The sequence below is a fragment of the Cherax quadricarinatus genome, chromosome 17 (assembly GCF_038502225.1).
Source record: "Cherax quadricarinatus isolate ZL_2023a chromosome 17, ASM3850222v1, whole genome shotgun sequence".
Classification (NCBI taxonomy): domain Eukaryota; kingdom Metazoa; phylum Arthropoda; class Malacostraca; order Decapoda; family Parastacidae; genus Cherax; species Cherax quadricarinatus.
The window spans coordinates 31,026,591-31,047,150 of record NC_091308.1 but is presented as its reverse complement, the minus strand read 5'-3'; the positions used below and the strand labels follow the sequence as shown (position 1 = coordinate 31,047,150).

The following is a 20,560-nucleotide window of genomic DNA, read 5'->3' as shown; positions in this document are numbered from 1 at the left end:
CACACACACACACACACACACACACACACGCACACACACACACACACATATTGACACACATTGACACAAACACACACACAAACACAAACACACACACACAAACACAGACACACAGACACACACACACCCTGCCAAATGCAAAGTCATGAAGATCGTAGAAGGGCAAAGAAAACCGCAGACAGAGTATAGACTAGGTGGCCAAGGACTGCACACATCAACCAGGTAACTGCTGCAGCATACGGGCGCCTGGCAAACCTGAGAATACACACACACAGATACACACACACACACACACACACACACACACACACACACACACACACACACACACACACACACACACACACACACACACACACAACAGTCAAGGACCAGGTGATAAGGCTGAGGAAAGAAGGTGGAGAACTCACAAGAAACGATCAAGAGGTATGTGAGGAGCTCAACACGAGATTTAAGGAAGTATTTACAGTAGAGACAGGAAGGACTCTGGGGGGACAGACCAGATGGGGACACCGGCAAGGAATTCACCAACAAGTGTTGGACGACATACATACAGATGAGGAGGAGGTGAAGAAACTGCTAAGGGACATCGATACCTCAAAGGCAATGGGACCGGACATCTCCCCGTGGGTCCTTAGAGAGGGAGCAGATATGTTGTGCGTGCCACTTACCACAATCTTCAACACGTCCCTGGAAGCTGGGCAACTGCCTGAGGTATGGAAGACGGCAAATGTAGTTCCCATTTTTAAAAAAGGAGACAGAAAAGAGGCACTAAACTATAGACCTGTGTCATTGACGTGTATAGTATGCAAAATTATGGAGAAGATTATCAGGAGGAGAGTGGTGGAGCACCTGGAACGGAACAAGAGTATAAATGTCAACCAGCACGGATTCACGGAAGGCAAATCCTGCGTCACAAACCTTCTGGAGTTTTATGATAAAATAACAGAAGTAAGACACGAGAGAGAGGGGTGGGTTGATTGCATCTTCTTGGACTGCAAGAAGGCCTTTGACACAGTTCCTCACAAGAGATTAGTGCAGAAGCTAGAGCATCAGGTGCATATAACAGGAAGGGCACTGCAATGGATCAGAGAATACCTGACAGGGAGGCAACAACGAGTCATGGTACGTAATGATGTATGACAGTGGGCACCTGTGACGAGCGGGGTCCCACAGGGGTCGGTCCTAGGACCAGTGCTATTTTTGGTATATGTGAACGACATGACGGAAGGGTTAGACTCAGAAGTGTCCCTGTTTGCAGATGATGTGAACTTAATGAGGAGAATTAAATCTGATGAGGACCAGGCAGGACTTCAAAGAGACCTGGACAGACTGGACACCTGGTCCAGCAAATGGCTTCTCGAATTTAATCCTGCCAAATGCAAAGTCATGAAGATAGGGGAAGGGCACAGAAGACCACAGACTGAATATAGGCTAGGTGGCCAAAGACTGCAAACCTCACTCAAGGAGAAAGATCTTGGGGTGAGTATAACACCGAGCATGTCTCCGGAAGCACACATCAATCAGATAACTGCTGCAGCATATGGGCGCCTGGCAAACCTGAGAACAACATTCCGATACCTTAGTAAGGAATCATTCAAGACACTGTACACCGTGTATGTCAGGCCCATACTGGAGTATGCAGCACCTGTTTGGAACCCGCACTTGATAAAGCACGTCAAGAAACTAGAGAAAGTACAAAGGTTTGCGACAAGGTTAGTTCCAGAGCTAAGGGGAATGTCCTATGAAGAAAGACTAAGGGAAATCGGCCTGACGACACTGGAGGACAGGAGGGTCAGGGGAGACATGATAACGACATATAAAATACTGCGTGGAATAGACAAGGTGGACAAAGACAGGATGTTCCAGGGAGGGGACACAGAAACAAGAGGCCACAATTGGAAGTTGAAGACACAAATGAGTCAGAGAGATACTAGGAAGTATTTCTTCAGTCATAGAGTTGTAAGGCAGTGGAATAGCCTAGAAAATGACGTAGTGGAGGCAGGAACCATACACAGTTTTAAGACGAGGTTTGATAAAGCTCATGGAGAGGGGAGAGAGAGGGCCCAGTAGTAACCGGTGAAGAGGCGGGGCCAGGAGCTAAGACTCGACCCCTGCAACCACAAATAGGTGAGTACAAATAGGTGAGTACATACACACACACACACAGCTGTACCCGTGTAACTACAAACACGTAATCAGCCTACACTTTCAACACAGTTATGCCTTGGAGCTAACACGGCATAAACATATCATTAACACACTACCATAGCAATAACACGGCACTAACATACCATTAACACGGCACTAACATAGCAATAACACGGCACTAACAGTGCACAAACCTACTATTAACACGGCACTAACACGAGACATATAATCCAGCTGTATTTTTCCACACTGGAAATCAGTCGATGTGTTGAGGCACTGGTGCTGGGGGAGAGGGAGGAGGGTGCCATCGGGCAGGTGAGTGAGGGAGAGAGGTAGGGGAGGGATGGAGGAGGAGTTGGGGGCTTTTTGGATGGGGATGGGGGGAGGGGAGTCATTCACAACACGCACGTCCACTAGTGCCATGTTTTGATTGGCTACTTGTGTCGTGGCACCCTTTGTGCCACGTGATAATGGCAGAGAGAGAGAGAGAGAGAGAAAAGAGGGAGGGGGTGCCATACGCGCGAGAACACACTCTTACCTACGCTCACTCCAGCCATTAACTAAGGTATACACCCTGATGTCTGTATATTAGTGTGTATGCACCCTTGTGTATACAGTGTGTATACACCTCATGTGTATAATGCATGTAAATCCTGATGTGTACATAAATTTTTATACATCTGATGTGTGCATAATGTATATACACCCTAGTGAGTATATTGGCGTAAATATACACCCTGACGTGCATTTTAATGTATACACGAGTCTACCTGGAGGGTGCCACGGGGTCAACGCCCCCGTGGCCCAGTCCTTGACCAAACCTCCTGGTGGATCAGTGCCTGATCAACCAGGCTGTTACTGCTAGCCGCATGTACTCCAACGTACGAACCACAGCTCAGCTGATCGGGTACTGACTTAAGGTATCTGTCCAGCTTCCTCTTGAAGATAACCAGAGGTCTATTGGTAATGCCCCTTATGGCTGGTGGGAGTCTGTTGAACAGTCTTGGGCCCCGAACACTTGTTGTGTTTTCTCTTAGTGTACTAATGGCGCCCCTACTTTTCACTGCGTATATGTTGCACCGTCTGCCCACTTTTTGCTTTCGCAGGGAGTGATTTGTGTGTGCAGATTTGGGACCAGTCCCTCTAGTAGATCCTTATATGTATATTAATATATACACCCTAGTCTGTATTTTGGTGTATATCTACATTGACCGCTTTTCTTTGATGGTTTCTGTGTACTTGCGTGTATGAGATACTGAGAGAGAGAGAGAGAGAGAGAGAGAGAGAGAGAGAGAGAGAGAGAGTGAGAGAGAGAGTGAGAGAGAGAGTTAGTTAGTTAGTTAGTCAGTTTCTAGTAAGCATTATATTCTAGGTTCCTCTGAAATGTTTGCTATATAGATGATCCCTTTATCAAGTTTCTAGCTCCTAGCATTACTTTCTTCAGTGTTGCCTAGTGTCTAACTAACGTCTAGTTCCTAGTATTAGTTTCATTACTGCCCTCTAGTTTCTTACTAACGCCCAGACGTTCATATATACTAGCATTTGGAAGCATGGAGCCGCAACTAGGAAGTAAATGTGTGTGTAACGTTAAGAGATCTGTAACCCAGAGTTCTGTGCTAGACGCAAGGTTTCTGCTCGACACCTGTGTTTGACACCTATGTTTGTTTGACACCTATGTTTGACACCTATGTTTGTTTGACATCTGTGTTTGTTTGACAGCTGCGTTTATGCTTGACACCTGTGTTTGACACCTGGGTTTATGCTTGACACTTGTGCTTATGCTTAACACCTGTGTTTATGCTTAACACCTGTGTTTGTTTGAAACCTGTGTTTATGCTTAGCACCTGTGTTTATGCTTGACACCTGTGTTTATGCTTGACACCTGTGTTTATGCTTGACACCTGTGTTTATGCTTGACACCTGTGTTTATGCTTGACACCTGTGTTTATGCTTGACACCTGTGTTTATGCTTGACACCTGTGTTTATGCTTGACACCTGTGTTTATGCTTGACACCTGTGTTTATGCTTGACACCTGTGTTTATGCTTAACACCTGCGTTTATGATTGACACCTGCAACGTTTCACACCTGCAACGTTTCACACATGCAACGTTTCGCACCTGCAACGTTTCACACCTGCAACGTTTCACACATGCAACGTTTCGCACCTGCAACGTTTCACACCTGCAACGTTTCACACATGCAACGTTTCACACCTGCAACGTTTCACACATGCAACGTTTCGCACCTGCAACGTTTCACACCTGCAACGTTTCACTCTCAGTTTTCTACCTGAAACTGTTACTTTCGTTGGTTTGTGCCAACAGACAATAGTTTGAGAAACTACTGAGCGCAGCATGACGCAGAGAGGAGATTCACACACTGCTGTGAAGAACGCAGCTGGACCTAGAGGTGGGTCACATGTTGTTAGGTAAGATACATATGCAACAGTTAGGTATCTTTATTTCGAAACGTTTCGCCTACACAGTAGGCTTCTTCAGTCGAGTTTTGAGGTGGTCAGTCCCTCAGTCTGGAGAAGAGTATTGTTCCAGAGTCTGAAACAATATAGAGTTAAAGTGACAGGATGGGGCCTTATATACCGCCAGGAGGTGAGATGTAGGCCACTGGTAGAGGTAAGAATGTAGTCGTTGGGAGGTCAGGTCCCTCTCAAATCCAGCCATTCTCACTAGTAGAAGTTGACAAAGTTGATTTCAGTTCTGTACCAGAACTGTCATGCTGTAAAGAACGCAGCATGACAGAGAAGGTTCAGCGCATGTTGCTGTAACTCCGGGGGAAAAAATACGAAATAGTCTATAATTTGAGCTCTGGTGCTTAACCTAAACTATTGAAGATGATGAGTGTTACTGTGTACCGTGAAGTGTTACTGTGTACCGTGAAGTGTTACTGTGTACCGTGAAGTGTTACTGTGTACCGTGAAGTGTTAGTGTACCGTGAAGTGTTACTGTGTACCGTGAAGTGTTACTGTGTACCGTGAAGTGTTAGTGTACCGTGAAGTGTTACTGTGTACCGTGAAGTGTTACTGTGTACCGTGAAGTGTTAGTGTACCGTGAAGTGTTACTGTGTACCGTGAAGTGTTAGTGTACCGTGAAGTGTTAGTGTACCGTGAAGGGTTACTGTGTACCGTGAAGTGTTACTGTGTACCGTGAAGTGTTACTGTGTACCGTGAAGTGTTAGTGTACCGTGAAGTGTTACTGTGTACCGTGAAGTGAGTGTGTTAATACTGACTGGTACTGGTTGATGAGTAAGTCACACCTGTAACAGTTAGGTAGTCATTTGCGAAACGTTTCACCCACGCAGTAGGCTTCTTCAGTGTAATGTGGAGGGAGGCTAAATATGGAGACAGCATAAACAGCGAAGAGATAGAGACGATGAGATCAGTCCCTTAGTCTTGTAGTAGTAGTCATGAGGGGTTCAGTCCCTCAACCTTGAAGTAGTAGTCATGAGGGGTTCAGTCCCTCAACCTTGAAGTGGTAGTCATGAGGGGTTCAGTCCCTCAACCTTGAAACACTAGTCCAGTACTAAGGTGAGTCACAGTTGGCTGTCCCTTCATCAGACAGTCATCTGGGTTTCCAAGACCCAGATTTCTAAGACCCGGGTTTCTAAGACATATGTTTTTAAGATGCGGGGTTTATAAGATGCAGGATTCTAAGAGGTAGGTATCTAAGACACAGGTTTCTAAGACGCGGGCTTCTAAGAGGCAGGTATCTAAGACACAGGTTTCTAAGAGGCAGGATTCTAAGACAGGTTTCTAAGTGAGCCGTGTGTGTGTGTGTGTGTGTGTGTGTGTGTGTGTGTGTAGGGCTGTGATATGTGTATTTGTTTTTTATTAGCGTCGAGAGAGGCGAGGTATGTGACCAGTGGCAGGGACACATACCAGACCATGGTATGTGTCCCTTCTTTGATCCCTCCCTTCCTCCCTTCCTCCCTCCCTCCCTCCCTGCCTTCCTTATTCCATTCTCCTTCTAGTCTTCCCTTCTTCTTTCCTCCCGCTCGCCTTCCTTTCTTCCTTCCTCCCTCCCCCTCCCTCCTCCTCCTCCTCCGCTTCCTCCTCCTCCTCCCCCTCTCTTCATCTTCCTCCCCCTCATTCTCCTCCCCCTCTTTTTCATATTACTGTCTCCTTTTTCTCATCTTCCTACTTCCCTCCTTATCTCCTTCTCTCTCTATCTCATCGTCCCTCCTCTGCCTATTTATCTCCCTCTTTATGTTCCCTCTTCCTCCCTCCCTCTTCATCTAACGTATCCCGTAGCTCCATCACTAGCGCACTCGGCTCACACATTCAGGTCCGGAGTTCGAATCTCCTCCGGTATGGCTGGAAAACATTAGGGACGTGTTTCCATAAGACACCTGCTGTCCCTGACCCTGTTCACCCACCAGTCTAAAATGGGTACCTGGGTGTTAGTCGATTGCTGTGGGTTGCATCCTGGGACAAAACTGACCTAATTTGCCCGAAATGTTGAGCATAAGAAGCGACTTTGTGTAGTATTATGTCAGTGATGTCATGTAGGTCTGTGTACCTCGTACATGTACTTGTACTTGTACTTGTACTTGTAGTAAATAAAGATATTATCTTCCCTTTCCATCCCTTCCTCCCTCTCGCCTTCCTTCCTCTTTCTCATCTCCCCTTCTCTCTCCCTCTTCCTTTCTCCCTCCCTCTTATCTTTCCTCTTCCTTATTCTTTCCCATTTTCCTCCTCTTCCCCATTTCTTCCTCTTCTCTTTATTTTAAATATTTTTTGCTTCCTTTTCTTCCTATTCCTTCCTCATTTATTCTGTTTTCTCTCTGTTCCATTTCTTCTTCTCATCTCCCTCATATATCCTTCCTCTTTCCTTCTTTATTTCCTTCCTTGCTTTTGTATTTGCCAATTGTCTTCTCCCTTATTTTCTTCAAATTTTCGTTTCCTCTTTCCTTTGTTCTTCATTCATCTTTTCAACCTTCTATTCTTCCTCCATCTATCATTCCATTTATTTTTTTTACACAGGATTTACAAGGTTACGTTAAAGATTCCTAACTTTATTTACAAGCTTATTCTTCATCCCTTCCTCCATCAATCCCTCCATTCCTTCCTCCATCAATCCCTCCATTCCTTCCTCCATCAATCCCTCCATTCCTTCCTCCATCAATCCCTCCATTCCTTCCTCCATCAATCCCTCCATTCCTTCCTCCATCAATCCCTCCATTCCTTCCTCCATCAATCCCTCCATTCCTTCCTCCATCAATCCCACCATCCCTTCCTCCATCCCTTCCTTCATCCATCCCTTCCTTCATCCATCCCTATCTTCATCCATCCCTCCATCTCTTCCTTCATCCATCCCTCCATCTCTTCCTTCATCCATCCCTCCATCTCTTCCTTCATCCATCCCTCCATCTCTTCCTTCATCCATCCCTCCATCTCTTCCTTCATCCATCCCTCCATCTCTTCCTTCATCCATCCCTCCATCTCTTCCTTCATCCATCCCTCCATCCCTTCCTTCATCCATCCCTCCATCCCTTCCTTCATCCATCCCTCCACCTCTTCCTTCATCCATCCCTCCACCTCTTCCTTCATCCATCCCTCCACCTCTTCCTTCATCCATCCCTCCATCTCTTCCTTCATCCATCCCTCCATCTCTTCCTTCATCCATCCCTCCGTCCCTTCCTTCATCCATCCCTCCGTCCCTTCCTTCATCCATCCCTCCGTCCCTTCCTTCATCCATCCCTCCGTCCCTTCCTTCATCCATCCCTCCGTCCCTTCCTTCATCCATCCCTTCCTCCATTCATCCTTCCATCCCTTCCTCCATTCATCCTTCCATCCCGTCCTCCATCCTTCCATCCCTTCCTCCATTCATCCTTCCATCCCGTCCTCCATCCATCCATCCCGTCCTCCATCCATCCATCCCGTCCTCCATCCATCCATCCCGTCCTCCATCCTTCTATTGCTTCATCCATCCTTCTATTGCTTCCTCTATCCATCCTTCTGTTGCTTCCTCTATCCATCCCTCCCTCAATTTCTCCCTCTGTCACCAATCCCTCCAGGTACTCTTCCCTCAATCCCTCTTCCATCTATGCTCTTGCAGAATGGTACAGTAGGTCCCATGCAGACTGGGACAGTAGGCCTCTTGCAGCATGGTATAGTAGGCCCTCGCAGCATGGGACAGTAGACCTCCTGCAGCATTGTACAGCAGGCCTCTTGCAGAATGGGACAGTACGCCTCTTGCAGAATGGGACAATAGGCCTCTAGCAGCATGGAACAGTAGGCTTCTAGCAGTATGGGACAGTAGGCCTCTTGCAGAATGGGACAATAGGCCTCTAGCAGCATGGGACAGTAGGCCTCTTGCAGAATGGGACAATAGGCCTCTAGCAGCATGGGGCAGTAGGCCTCTAGCAGCATGGGACAGTAGGCCTCTAGCAGCATAGGACAGTAGGCCTCTAGCAGCATGGGACAGTAGGCCTCTAGCAGCATTGGACAGTAGGCCTCTAGCAGCATGGGACAGTAGGCCTCTAGCAGCATGGGACAGTAGGCCTCTAGCAGCATGGGACAGTAGGCCTCTAGCAGCATGGGACGGTAGGCCTCTAGCAGCATGGGACAGTAGGCCTCTAGCAGCATGGGACAGTAGGCCTCTAGCAGCATGGGACAGTAGGCCTCTTGCAGCATGGGACAGTAGGCCTCTTGCAGAATGGGACAGTAGGCCTCTTGCAGAATGGGACAGTAGGCCTCTTGCAGAATGGGACGGTAAACCTCTTGCAGCATGGTACAGTAGACCAGCAGCAAGGGATAGTAGGTCTCTTGCAGCATGGTACATGAGGTCTCTTGCAGCATGACACAGTAGGTCTCTTACAGCATGGGACAGCAGGCCTCTTACAGAAGGGGACAATAGGTCTCTTCCAGCATGGTACAGCAGGTCTCGCAGCATGGTACAATAAGCCTCTTGCAGCATGGTACAATAAGCCTCTTGCATCATGGTACAGTAGGCCTCTTTCAGCATAGTACAGTAGGCCTCTTGCAGCATGGTACAGTAGGCCTCTTGCAGCATTGTACAGTAGGTCTCTTGCAGCATTGTACAGTAGGTCTCTTGCAGCATTGTACAGTAGGTCTTTTGCAGCATTGTACAGTAGGCCTCTTGCAGCATGGTACAGTAGGTCTCTTGCAGCATTGTACAGTAGGTCTCTTGCAGCATTGTACAGTAGGCCTCTTGCAGCATGGCACCGTAGTCCTCTTTCAGCATTGTACAGTAGTCCTCTTGCATCATGGTGCAGTAGACCTCTCGCAGCATAGTACAGTAGGCCTCTCGCAGCGTGGGATAGTAGGCCTTTTGCAGCATGTAACAGTAGTTCTCTTACAACATGGGATAGTAATTCTCTCGCAGCATGGGACAGTAGTTCTCTCGCTGCATGGGACAATAGTTCTCTCGCAGCATGGGACAGTATTCTCTTACAGCAAGGTACAGTAGTTCTCTTGTAGCATGGGACAGTAGTTCTCTTACAGCATGGGACAGTAGTTCTCTTGCAGCATGGGACAGTAGTTCTCTTGCAGCATGGGACAGTAGTTCTCTTGCAGCATGGGTCAGTAGTTCTCTCACAGCATGGGACTGTAGTTCTCTTGCAGCATTGGACAGTAGTTCTCTTGCAGCATGGGGCAGTAGTTCTCTTGCAGCATGGGACACTAGTTCTCTTGCAGCATGGGACAGTAGTTCTCTTGCAGCATGGGACAATAGTTCTCTTGCAGCATGGGACACTAGTTCTCTTGCAGCATGGGACAGTAGTTCTCTTGCAGCATGGGACAATAGTTCTCTTGCAGCATGGGTCAGTAGTTCTCTCACAGCATGGGACTGTAGTTCTCTTGCAGCATTGGACAGTAGTTCTCTTGCAGCATGGGACAGTAGTTCTCTTGCAGCATGGGACACTAGTTCTCTTGCAGCATGGGACAGTAGTTCTCTTGCAGCATGGGACAATAGTTCTCTTGCAGCATGGGACACTAGTTCTCTTGCAGCATGGGACAGTAGTTCTCTTGCAGCATGGGACAATAGTTCTCTTGCAGCATGGGACACTAGTTCTCTTGCAGCATGGGACAGTAGTTCTCTTGCAGCATGGGACAGTAGTTCTCTTGCAGCATGGGTCAGTAGTTCTCTCACAGCATGGGACTGTAGTTCTCTTGCAGCATTGGACAGTAGTTCTCTTGCAGCATGGGACAGTAGTTCTCTTGCAGCATGGGACACTAGTTCTCTTGCAGCATGGGACAGTAGTTCTCTTGCAGCATGGGACAATAGTTCTCTCGGTGCATGGGACAGTAGTTCTCTCGAAGCATGGGACAATAGTTCTCTCGGTGCATGGGACAGTAGTTCTCTTGCTGCATGGGACAGTAGTTCTCTTGCTGCATGGGACAGTAGTTCTCTTGCTGCATGGGACACTAGTTCTCTTACAGCATGGGACAGTAGTTCTCTTGCAGCATGGGACAGTAGTTCTCTTGCAGCATGGGACAGTAGTTCTCTTGCAGCATGGGACAATGGTTCTCTCGGTGCATGGGACAGTAGTTCTCTCGCAGCATGGGACAGTAGTTCTCTTGCAGCATGGGACAGTAGTTCTCTCGCAGCATGGGACAGTAGTTCTCTTACAGCATGGGACAGTAGTTCTCTTACAGCATGGGACAGTAGTTCTCTCGCAGCATGGGACAGTAGTTCTCTTGCAGCATGGGACAGTAGTTCTCTTGCAGCATGGGACAGTAGTTCTCTCGCAGCATGGGACAGTAGTTCTCTTGCAGCATGGGACAGTAGTTCTCTTGCAGCATGGGACAGTAGTTCTCTTGCAGCATGGGACAGTAGTTCTCTTGCAGCATGGGACAGTAGTTCTCTTACAGCATGGGACAGTAGTTCACTCGCAGCATGGGACAGTAGTTCTCTTGCAGCATGGGACAGTAGTTCTCTCGCAGCATGGGACAGTAGTTCTCTTACAGCATGGGACAGTAGTTCTCTTACAGCATGGGACAGTAGGCCTCTCGCAGTGACTTTAAACTACTCTCTCACACACACAAGAATCCTGAGATGTAGCAGCCTATCAGGAGATAACCTCAGCCTTCCACATCACCTACAAAAGCTGCCTGCTTTACAAGGTTTGAAGCCTATCGACTACACGAGTGTCATTAATGTTGCAAGTCACCTCTATACACCAGCCAGTCAAGACAACACTAAACTCTCTGTGTACGTACACTGAGAAATGTAAACCCTTCAGTTTATATACACTGAGAGATACGCACCTCTGGGTGTATATACCTTGGTAAGTTAAGCACCAGTAGCCATCAGAGTGGCTGGCCGCTCTTGGTATATATGATTGTGATGGCATTGTTTACTCTGAGTGGCGCCGACGCTGCTTGCTCCCACACAGCCTGGTTTTCCAGTGTTGAATTTTGCAGGCAACATGCTGCCTGCCTGGGTTTTTCAAAAGTTGTGGGGGATGGAAAGGGGGAAGGGGAGAAAAGAGCCAGGGGGAGGGGGAGGCTGAAAGGAGGTGCGGAGAGGGGAATGGAAGGGAAAAAGGAGAGATAGAGAGAGAGAGAGAGAGAGAGAGAGAGAGAGAGAGAGAGAGAGAGTGAGTGTGTGGCTCTTCCTCTTTTTTATACTGGCATAATTTTTACACAGGAAGAGCTGTATTTCGAGCTCAGTGTGACATGACATTCGTCCCATGACACCCTCCATGATGCTGTATCATGCTACACCCTTCATGTTGCTATGTCGTGTCACACCCTTCATGTTGCTATGTCGTGTCACACCCTTCATGTTGCTATGTCATGCTACACCATGATGCTATGTCATGCTACACCATGATGCTATGTCATGCCACACCATGATGCTATGTCATACCACACCGTGATGCTATGTCATGCTACACCATGATGCTATGTCATGCCACACCATGATGCTATGTCATACCACACCGTGATGCTATGTCATGCTACACCGTGATGCTATGTCATGCCACACCGTGATGCTATGTCATGCCACACCATGATGCTATGTCATGCCACACCATCATGCTATGTCATGCCACACCGTGATGCTATGTCATGTTACACCGTGATGCTATGTCATGCCACACCATGATGCTATGTCATGCCACACCATCATGCTATGTCATGCCACACCGTGATGCTATGTCATGCCACACCGTGATGCTATGTCATGCCACACCATGATGCTATGTCATGCCACACCATGATGCTATGTCATGCCACACCATGATGTGTCATGCCACACCGTGATGCTATGTCATGCCACACCATGATGTGTCATGCCACACCGTGATGCTATGTCATGCCACACCATGATGCTATGTCATGCCACACCATGATGCTATGTCATGCCACACCATCATGCTATGTCATGCCACACCATCATGCTATGTCATGCCACACCATCATGCTATGTCATGCCACACCGTGATGCTATGTCTTGCGACTCCTAGAATGCATTCTCACCATTGGACCAACATGAACGGAGCAAAACATTGTGTATTATCGTCACTATCCTCGTCAGTTCGTCTTTTATTAACTCCCCCAACATGCGGGTACCTACTAACACACAGAAATAAGGCTTCTTAACTACTCACTGCTGGATAAACATGGGCAGCAGGAGGAAGCAGATCTGCTGCTAAGCATCGTGTGCAGGAGTGCCAAAAACCCTCATATTTTATATTGACAGCAGGAAAGCTCTAACTTTTAGGAAGAGACATAGTCAATATGGAGTATAGCTCCACGCCTGATTTTAATAATAAGTTTTGGTTTAAAGTGTACATTTTCGAGTACGTTTTTCAATAGAGATATTTTTATTTTGTGCAACTTGTTCAGAAGTGGATTTTTTCGAAGTTAAGCGAGGCAGGGTTAGGTAAGGGAAAGTTACGTTAGTTTACACTCGATAGCCAATCCCATTCTAACCCAACTCAGTCTAGCCCAACACAAGCCATTCCAATCTAATTTAGCCTAACCCAACAGACCAAACGAAATCCAACCCACGCTAGCTTAATCCAATTCAACCTCATCAAACACAACCAAACGAAACCTAACCCAACTTAACCTAACCAAACACAATTCAACCTACTTAATACAGCCAAATGCAACCAAACAAAACCCAACTACCCTAGGCTAACCTAATTCAACCTAACCCTACACAACCCCATCCAGCTCAACCTAGCCTAACCCAACTCAACCTAACCCAATATAACCCAACCCAAACAAACCCTAAACCCAACTCAGCCTCATAAAACATAACCCAACCCAATCTAATCAAGCAAAACTCAAACTAATTTAGGTTAATTACGATCAACCTCGCCCAATACAACCAAATTAAACCCAAACTAACCTCTAACCGAACCCGACCAAATGAAACCCAACCCGACCTACCTTCGACAGTATGGAGTACGCTGCTGGCTTGTGTGTTCATCTGAGTATTACTGGATGAGCGAGGGTTGAGTACCAGCAGCTGATTGGACAGTAAGTGGCTTTGTCTGTTAAAGCTTTCTTTGTTAGGTTAAGAATACAGCGGAGTAGGTGTACTCCAGAGTGATCTTCGGGACACGTACTTTTCCCTGTGATTGACAAGTACACTTTCCCTTGCATTAAGACATGAGCTTTAACTTCACATCAGACGTGAAGAGTACCTTCCACAGAACGCAGAGTTTCGCTCATAGGAGACGAGGTTTCCCACCTCTCAGGTGAACTTTTCAATCGCACGAGACATGAACTTTCCCCCGGAACGAGACGCTTTCCGCACGCAGGTGCGTGCGCATCTCTGTACCCTGGGATACGGGGGAGGGGAGAGGCAGATCCATGGAAACGAATAGGATAGTAGGTAAACACCCTCCCCCCTTTCCCCCCTCCACCGTCTCCTCTCCTCCCCTCCCCTTCCGTCACCTCCCTTCCCCTTCCGTCACCTCCCCTCCCGTTCCGTCACCTCCCCTCCCGTTCCGTCACCTCCCCTCCCCTCCTATGTACTGTCACACGTTAAACATTGTACAGTCAGAGCGCGCACACTACAGTCAGGATATCACTGTGTCGTATAGTCCAGCCAGTACCACTGAGCCGGTCACAGTGAATATCTCTCTCTCTCTCTCTCTCTCTCTGTCTGTCTCTCTCTCTCTCTCTCTTCCTTTGTCACCTTTTTAACTGAATTATTTCCACTATCTATTATCTTATTACTTATATCAGTTAATGTGTTGTTTAACGTTTATCATCATCTGGTTCATATATTTATTTTTATACATATATGAAGGAGAGAGAGAGAGAGAGAGAGAGAGATAACGTAATAATAAAGGGTTAACGAGCGCTCATCTCGCTGTACAGTTGCCAGTCTATTATCGTAATTACTGATTCTCTCTGATCTTGAGCTGTGCAGGGAAGCTGATTATCCGAGTGAAGGAGGGGTGAAGGAGGGAGTGAAGGAGGGAATGAAGGAGGGGTGTAGGAGGGAGTGAAGGACGGAGTGAAGGACGGAGTGAAGGAGAGTGAAGGAGAGTGAAGGAGGGAGTGAAGGAGGGAGTGAAGGAGGGAGTGAAGGAGGGAGTGAAGGAGGGAGTGAAGGAGGGAGTGAAGGAGGGGTGTAGGAGGGAGTGAAGGAGGGAGTGAAGGAGGGAGTGAAGGAGGGAGTGAAGGAGGGAGTGAAGGAGGGAATGAAGGAGGGGTGTAGGAGGGAGTGAAGGACGGAGTGAAGGAGAGTGAAGGAGGGGTGTAGGAGGGGTGTAGGAGGGAGTGAAGGAGGGGTGTAGGAGGGAGTGAAGGAGGGGTGTAGGAGGGAGTGAAGGAGGGAGTGAAGGAGGGGTGTAGGAGGCCAAGGAGGGTGTGAAGGAGACGGTGAATGAAGGAAAAGGAGGAGAGAGTGAAAGGGAGAATAGGAAAGTGAAAGGGTGAAGGAGGGAGACAAAAAGAGCGAATGAACGAGAGGAAGAAAGTAAAGCAGGGAAACGGAGAAGGAAAGGAAGGAGGACGGAGTAGATGACATAGAAGATGAATGGGGGAGGAGAGGGACGAGGGGAAAAAGAGAATAGGGAAAAGTTAGAGGATAGGAAGACAGAAGAGAAAAGAGAAAGAAAGAATAGAGAAAGGGAAGAGGGACCAGGAAAAATAAAATAATATTACTAGGAATAATAATAAATAATAAAATACCCAACATTAATACACCTGGTCATACAACATTAATACACCTGGTCATACAACATTAATACACCTGGTCATACAACATTAATACACCTGGTCATACAACATTAATACACCTGGTCATACAACATTAATACACCTGGTCATAGAACATTAATACACCTGGTCATACAAAATTAATACACCTGGTCATGCAACATTAATACACCTGGGCATACAACATTAATACACCTGGTCATACAACATTAATACACCTGGTCATACAACATTAATACACCTGGTCATACAACATTAATACACCTGGTCATACAACATTAATACACCGGGTCATACAACATTAATACACCTGGTCATACAACATTAATACACCTGGTCATACAACATTAATACACCTGGTCATACAACATTAATACACCTGGTCATACAACATTAATACACCTGGTCATACAACATTAATACACCTGGTCATACAACATTAATACACCTGGTCATACAACATTAATACACCTGGTCATACAACATTAATACACCTGGTCATACAACATTAATACACCTGGTCATACAACATTAATACACCTGGTCATACAACATTAATACACCTGGTCATACAACATTAATACACCGGGTCATACAACATTAATACACCTGGTCATACAACATTAATACACCTGGTCATACAACATTAATACACCTGGTCATACAACATTAATACACCTGGTCATACAACATTAATACACCTGGTCATACAACATTAATACACCTGGTCATACAACATTAATACACCTGGTCATACAACATTAATACACCGGGTCATACAACATTAATACACCTGGTCATACAACAAGTTATACAGCTGGTCATGCAGCTGGTCATACACTTGGTCATACACTTGGTCATAAGTCATTCAACTGGTCATACATCATACAACTGGTCATACACGTAATATAACTGGTCATACACGTCATGCAACTGGTCATACAAGTCATACAACTGGTCATACAAGTCATACAACTGGTCATACAAGTCATACAACTGGTCATACAAGTCATACAACTGGTCATACAAGTCATACAACTGGTCATACAAGTCATACAACTAGTCATACACTTGGGTGTATAATAAAGTACTGAATAAAGGGGTGAGGCTGGCAAGTGGTAACTTGCCACTTAAAAGTTCAACCTGTGAACTGGATGAACCCCTCCCCTCCCCTTGCCCCCTCCCTCCCTCCCTCCCCACCCCCTTCCCCTCTCCCTCCCTCCCTTTCCTCCTTTCCCTCCCCTCCTTTAACTCCTTCCTTCCCTTCCCTCCCACCCCTCCCTTCACTCCCTTCCTTTCCTGAGTTTGAGGGAACTTTGAATATCAAAGTTAGGACAACATCTGCAATCTTCATCTCTTCTTCGATGAACTTTGAACTTTGTCTTCCCAGAGCTAAGTGAACTTGGACAAGTTCTAGTGAATAAAACTGACGGAAACGTGAATATCCAGACGAGTTGAGTGAAGGTTCAATTTTGAGTGAAGGGTCAACTTTATCTGCGTGGAGGTTCAGCTTTATCTGCGTGGAGGTTCAGCTTTATCTGCGTGGAGGTTCAACTTTATCTGCGTGGAGGTTCAGCTTTATCTGCGTGGAGGTTCAGCTTTATCTGCGTGGAGGTTCAGCTTTATCTGCGTGGAGGTTCAACTTTATCTGCGTGGAGGTTCAGCTTTATCTGCGTAGAGGTTCAGCTTTATCTGCGTGGAGGTTCAGCTCTATCTGCGTGGAGGTTCAACTTTATCTGCGTGGAGGTTCAGCTTTATCTGCGTAGAGGTTCAGCTTTATCTGCGTGGAGGTTCAGCTTTATCTGCGTGGAGGTTCAACTTTATCTGAGTGGAGGTTCAGCTTTATCTGAGTGGAGGTTCAGCTTTGTCTGAGTGGAGTTTCAGCTTTGTCTGAGGGGAGGTTCAGCTTTGTCTGAGGGGAGGTTCAGCTTTGTCTGAGGGGAGGTTCAGCTTTATCTGAGGGGAGGTTCAGCTTTATCTGAGGGGAGGTTCAACTTTATCTGGGGGGATGTTCAGCTTTATCTGGGTGGAGGTTCATCTTTATCTGGGTGGAGGTTCATCTTTATCTGGGTGGAGGTTCATCTTTATCTGGGTGGAGGTTCAACTTTATCTGGGTGGAGGTTCAACTTTATCTGGGTGGAGGTTCAACTTTATCTGGGTGGAGGTTCAACTTTATCTGGGTGGAGGTTCAACTTTATCTGGGTGGAGGTTCAACTTTATCTGGGTGGAGGTTCAACTTTATCTGGGTGGAGGTTCAACTTTATCTGGGTGGAGGTTCAACTTTATCTGAGTGGAGGTTCAACTTTATCTGAGTGGAGGTTCAACTTTATCTGAGTGGAGGTTCAACTTTATCTGAGTGGAGGTTCAACTTTATCTGAGTGGAGGTTCAACTTTATCTGAGTGGAGGTTCAAGTTTATCTGAGTGGAGGTTCAAGTTTATCTGAGTGGAGGTTCAAGTTTATCTGAGTGGAGGTTCAAGTTTATCTGAGTGGAGGTTCAAGTTTATCTGAGTGGAGGTTCAAGTTTATCTGAGTGGAGGTTCAAGTTTATCTGAGTGGAGGTTCAAGTTTATCTGAGTGGAGGTTCAAGTTTATCTGAGTGGAGGTTCAAGTTTATCTGAGTGGAGGTTCAAGTTTATCTGAGTGGAGGTTCAAGTTTATCTGAGTGGAGGTTCAAGTTTATCTGAGTGGAGGTTCAAGTTTATCTGAGTGGAGGTTCAAGTTTATCTGAGTGGAGGTTCAAGTTTATCTGAGTGGAGGTTCAAGTTTATCTGAGTGGAGGTTCAAGTTTATCTGAGTGGAGGTTCAAGTTTATCTGAGTGGAGGTTCAAGTTTATCTGAGTGGAGGTTCAAGTTTTTATCTGAGTGGAGGTTCAAGTTTATCTGAGTGGAGGTTCAAGTTTATCTGAGTGGAGGTTCAAGTTTATCTGAGTGGAGGTTCAAGTTTATCTGAGTGGAGGTTCAAGTTTATCTGAGTGGAGGTTCAAGTTTATCTGAGTGGAGGTTCAAGTTTATCTGAGTGGAGGTTCAAGTTTATCTGAGTGGAGGTTCAAGTTTATCTGAGTGGAGGTTCAAGTTTATCTGAGTGGAGGTTCAAGTTTATCTGAGTGGAGGTTCAAGTTTATCTGAGTGGAGGTTCAACTTTATCTGAGTGGAGGTTCAACTTTATCTGAGTGGAGGTTCAACTTCATTTGGGTCTGAATAACAGGTGATCACCTCTCACCATTAATTAACCTGTGTAATCTCGCCCTCCCCTCTCCCTCCTCTCTCCTTCCTCTCTCCCTCTATCAGCGGTTTCTCCATCCCTGCTTCCTTCCCTTATTCCCCATTCTTTACCCCTTCATCCCCTTCCCAACCTTCCTCCCTCTCCCCCACATTGCTTTCTCTCCCCTCCTTCTTTCCCTCCAAATCTCCCAACCTTCATCCCCTCTCGCATAACTTCCTTCCCTCTGCAACACATTCCTTCCCTCTTCCACTCCTTCCATTCCTCTCCCCACCTTCTTCCCCTCTCCCTATCTTCCCCTCTCACCACCTTCCTCCCCTCTCCCCAACCTTCCCCTCTCCCCAACCTTCCCCTCTCCCCACCTTCCCTCTCCTCAACCCCCCTCTCCCCACCTTCCCCCTCTCCCCACCTTCCCCCTCTCCCCACCTTCCCCCTCTCCACCTTCCCCACCTTCCCCCTCCCCACCTTCCCCCTCTCCCCACCTTCCCCCTCTCCCCACCTTCCCCCTCTCCCCACCTTCCCCCTCTCCCTTCCCCCTCTCCCCACCTTCCCCCTCCCCTTCCCCCTCTCCCCACCTCCCCCTCTCCCCACCTTCCCCCTCTCCCACCTTCCCCCTCTCTCCACCATCCCTCTCCCCAACCATCCCCCCTCTCTCCACCTTCCTCCCCTCTCTCCACCTTCCTCCCCTCTCTCCACCTTCCTCCCCTCTCCACCACCTTCTTCCCCTCTCCTCCACCTCGCAGTTTTTTTCCTTACGTTTTTCCCAGCAGGTGAGACCAGGTATTAAGGTAAGCGACCGTTGACGCTGATTGATGTGTGTGTGTATGTCCGCCCGCACACACACACACACACGCCCGCCCGCCCACGTTATCATTGTCTGCAGGGGCGGGAAGGGGGCGGCGAGGGATTTAATAAAGGTGGGAACACTAAAGAGAAAAGGGAGAGTAGGGAACTATGTTAGAGGGAGGGAGGAGGGGGCAGGGAGGGAGTTATTCTGGAACGGTTGAAATCAAAAGGAATGGTCAGTGGAATGCGAAGGATGGTAAGCGAAAGGGAGCAAGAAGAGCGAATAAGAGTACAGAAGAACTGGGGGGAAAGTGCTGGAGGTGCAGGAGGAGCGGGGAGGGGTGTAGGAGGAAAAGGAGGGGTGAATGAGGAAGAGGAGGGCTGCAGAAGGAAGGAGGGATGAAAGAGTAAGGGAGGGGTGAAAGAGAAAAGGAAAGGGTGTAATGGGGTCTGGGAGGGGTGCATGAGGGGCGGGGTGGTGTGCACGAGGAGAGGAAAAGTGGGGGAGTGAGTCAGGGAGGAGTACTGGGAGGAAAGGGATGGGTGCAGGAGGGGAGGGGAGGGATGCAGGAGGGGAGGGGAGGGATGCAGGAGGGGAGCAAAGGGGTGCAGGAGGGGAGGGATGCAGGAGGGGAGGGAAGGGGTGCAAGGAGGGAGGGGAGGGGGGTCACTGAGTTGCTTAATGATCACTAGCTAATTAAATTGTCCCGGCTAGTGTGTTAAGATTTATGAAACATTTTGGGAAGTGGTGTTGTGCAGGTCACGTGTACACACACACACACACACACACACACACACACACACACACACACACAAGGAGAATAAGGAGAGAAGTCGTAGAGCCAGAAATGAATATGCACAGGTAAGAAGGGAGGCCCAACGACAGTATGAAAATGACATAGCAGCGAAAGCTAAATCTGACCCGAAGCTGTTGTACAGCCATATAAGGAGGAAAACAACAGTCAAGGTCCAGGTAATCAGGCTAAGGAAGGAAGAGGAGATCACAAGAAACTACCGAGAAGTATATGAGGAGCTGAACATGAGATTCAAAAAAGTGTTCATAGAGAAGACAGAAGGAACTCCAGAAAGACCGAGAGGTGGGGTACACCATCAAGTGTTGGACACAATACATACAACCGAGGAAGAAGTGAAGAAGCTGCTAAGCGAGCTAGATAACTCAAAGGCTATGGGACCAGATAACATCTCTCCATGGGTCCTGAGAGAGGGACA

The 20,560-nt window shown here is 47.4% G+C and overlaps 1 protein-coding gene across 1 annotated transcript in view; it reads left to right on the top strand.

The window, feature by feature from the left end:
- The window catches only part of LOC128686284 (cytotoxic granule associated RNA binding protein TIA1), a gene marked incomplete in the record, with an annotated part of 1,123,904 nt that overhangs the window by 635,543 nt on the left and 467,801 nt on the right, over positions 1-20,560 (top strand).